The sequence below is a fragment of the Eriocheir sinensis genome, chromosome 50 (assembly GCF_024679095.1).
Source record: "Eriocheir sinensis breed Jianghai 21 chromosome 50, ASM2467909v1, whole genome shotgun sequence".
Lineage (NCBI taxonomy): Eukaryota > Metazoa > Arthropoda > Malacostraca > Decapoda > Varunidae > Eriocheir > Eriocheir sinensis.
This window is the reverse complement of record NC_066558.1, coordinates 2,856,221-2,859,279: the sequence shown is the minus strand read 5'-3', so window position 1 is coordinate 2,859,279 and position 3,059 is coordinate 2,856,221. Positions and strand designations below refer to the sequence as shown.

General features: G+C 37.6%; 1 protein-coding gene across 1 annotated transcript in view; it reads right to left on the bottom strand.

Annotated features, from left to right (window-relative positions):
- The window catches only part of LOC126982242 (zinc finger protein GLIS3-like), a 49,101-nt gene extending 46,486 nt beyond the window's left edge, over window positions 1-2,615 (bottom strand). The window contains exon 1 of the mRNA XM_050834192.1: window positions 2,594-2,615. The gene's annotated coding sequence lies outside the window, so the exon portion shown is untranslated. The remainder of the gene's footprint in view (window positions 1-2,593) is intronic.
- Between the last annotated feature and the right edge of the window lie 444 nt (window positions 2,616-3,059).

Sequence of the window (3,059 nt, the reverse complement as noted above, 5' to 3'; positions counted from 1 at the left end):
AACACCTTGGTATATCTCCTTCGCCACCTGTTCTGTTTCCTCTTCCTCTTCTTCCTCCTCTTCCTCCTCCTCTTCATCTTTCTCTTTCCTTCTGTCCTCTTTTTTTCATCTTTTATTTTCCTTTTTCCCTGCTTCGTGTAATTCTTCTTTTTCTTCTTCTTCTCCTTCTCTCTCTCTCTCTCTCTCTCTCTCTCTCTCTATCTCTCTCTCTCTCTCTCTCTCTCTCTCTCTCTCTCTCTCTCTCTCTCTCTCTCTCTCTCTCTCTCTCTCTCTCTCTCTCTCTCTCTCTCTCTCTCTCTCTCTCTCTTTTCCCTTTCATTATTTTCCATCCTCATCAACATCATCTTCGTCGTCGTCATCTGCATCGTCTACCAGAACTGAGCCCCATAATCGAGATGAGGTCTAACTAATGCTAAATACAGCTTGAGGGTGTGATTCTTCTTCTTCTTCTTCTTTTTCTTCTTCTTCCTCTCCTTCTTTTTCCTCTTCTTCTTTTTCCTCTTCTTCTTCTTCTTCTTCTTTTTCCTCTTCTTATTATTATTATTCCTCTTATTCCTCTTCTTCATCTTCTTCATCTTCTTCTTTTTCTTCTTCTTCCTCTCCTTTTTCCTCTCCTTCTTTTTCCTCTTCTTCTTCTTCTTCTTCTTTTTCTTCTTCTTATTATTATTCCTCTTATTCCTCTTCTTCCTCTTCTTCATCTTCTTCCTTTTCTTCTTCTTCTTCTTTTCTTCTTCTTATTCGCCACCATCACCTATGTTTTTCCTCCTCTTTCTTCCTCCTCCTTCTTCTCCTTCACTTCCTCCTCCTCCTCCTCCTCTTCCTCCTCCTCTGTACCCTTTCTAACACCTTGACATCTATTCTATCGTAAGGGGACCAGACTTCACCGTATAATTAAGGTGAGGTCTAATTAACGCTAGATATTAATAAAAAGAGTAATAAAGACTGAAAATAAAATAGAGGACTGTGAACGAAAAATAAGAATAAAAGCACAAATTAAAATACAGAGAAATAGAAATGAAAAAAATATGAAAATGTTGAAATATTAAGAAAAATCCGCAATGTTTTCTAAATCGTGAAGCTAATCCATTTGAGAGAGAGAGAGAATGTAGGGCAGGAGATAAAAAAGCTTATGGGGAAGGTTAAAAGAGGAGGAGGAGGAGGAGGAGGAGGAGGAGGAGGAGAATGCGAATGAGAGAAAAATAAATAAAAAGAGAAGGAATAAATGACCCAAATAAGGAAATAATGATAAAAATGAGAGAGAGAGAGAGAGAGTAAACAAAGGTAGAGAGATAGAGAGAATAAACATCAACAGACAGAACTAAAAATAAAAATAAAGAAAAAAAAGGAAGAAATTGAGGAGGAAGGAAGAAAGAAAGAAAAGAAAGAAAGAGAGAAGAGGAAGAAGAAGAGGAAGAGGAAAGAAGGAAGGAAGGAAGGAAAGAAAGAAAAAGATAAAGAAAAAAGGAAGAAATGAAGAAAATAGAGGAGGAGAAAAAAGAAAGAAGGAAAAGAAAGTACAGAAAGAAGAGAACGAAAGAAGGAAGGAAGAAAAGAAAGAAATAAAGAAAAAAACGCAGAAATATAAAGAAAATAAAGAAAAACAAAACAAAGAGAAAAGAAAGAAAGAGAAAAGAAGAAGAAGAGGAAGAAGAGGAGGAAAGAAGGAAGAAATAAAAAAATGAAAAATAAAAAAACGCAGATATATAAAGAAAATAAAGAAAAAAAACAAAACAGAGAGAAAAGAAAGAAAGAGAAAAGAAGAACAGGAAGAAGAAGAGGAGGAAGGAAGGAAGGAAGGAAGGAAGGAAGGAAACTGGGAGGCCGCCAAGAGCTGCGTAGCCTTAAAGTATTAATAGAACGCAAAGTCGAGGGTCCTTTTCTGCCTTAGTCACCCTTGCAAGCACCCCGTTTTCTTTCTCTTTCTCTCAACCTGTTCCTCGTTTTCTTTCAAATTTTCGTTTTTCTTGTATCTAAAAAATGAAAATGGAGAAGATGAAGAGGAAGAGGAGGAAGAAGAGGAGGAGGAGGAGAAATAAGAGGAGGAAGAAGTAGAAGGAAGAGGAGGAAGAAGAAGGAGGAGGAGAAGAATTAGCAAGAGGAAGAGGAGGAAGAAGAGAAGGAGGAGAAGGAAGAGGAGGAGGAGGAGGAGGAGAAATAAGAGGAGGAAGAAGTAGAAGGAATAGGAGGAAGAAAAGAAGGAGGAGGAGGAGAATTAGTAAGAGGAAGAGGAGGAAAAGGAGGAAGAGGAAAAGTACAGAGAAATTAATGAAAAAAATAAAAATGAGGAAAAGAAAGAAAGGAAAAGAGATAGAAAGCGAAGGAAGGAAGGAAGAAAAGAATGAAAAAATAAAGAAAGGAAGGAAGGAAATAAATAAAAGAAAGAAAAAAGAAGAAGGAAAGATAGAAAAAAAGAAGGAAAAAGAAAAAAAGGAAGAATGAGAAAATGAAATTAAAAAGAAGTTCAGAAAAAATGAAGAAAAAATGAAGAAAAAAATAATATACTACTACTACTACTACTACTACTACTACTACTACTACTACTACTACTACTACTACTACTACTACTACTACCACCACCACCACCACCACGCACACTCCTTCCTCCTCTCCACTCACCACAAAACTAACAAAAAGGAGGAGGAGGAGGAGGAGGAGGAGGAGGAGGAGGAGAGATAGAGAGATAACACAGGCATCAATATCTTTTGTGTGTGTGTGTGTGTGTGTGTGTGTGTGTGTGTGTGTGTGTGTGTGTGTGTGTACTGTTCACGCACACGGCAGCTGATCGGCTCAAGAGGAAGACACAAACAGACAGATAAAACAGATTAAAACACTATCTGTCTGTGTGTGTGTGTGTGTGTGTGTGTGTGTGTGTGTGTGTGTGTGTGTGTGTGTGTGTGTGTGTGTGTGTGTGTGTTTGGTTGTCTTTCTTTCTTTCTTTCACTTTTTTTTCTTTCTTTCTCTCTCTCTTTCTTTTTTCTTTTTTTCATTTTCTCTCTCTCTCTCTCTCTCTCTCTCTCTCTCTCTCTCTCTCTCTCTCTCTCTCTCTCTCTCTCTCTCTC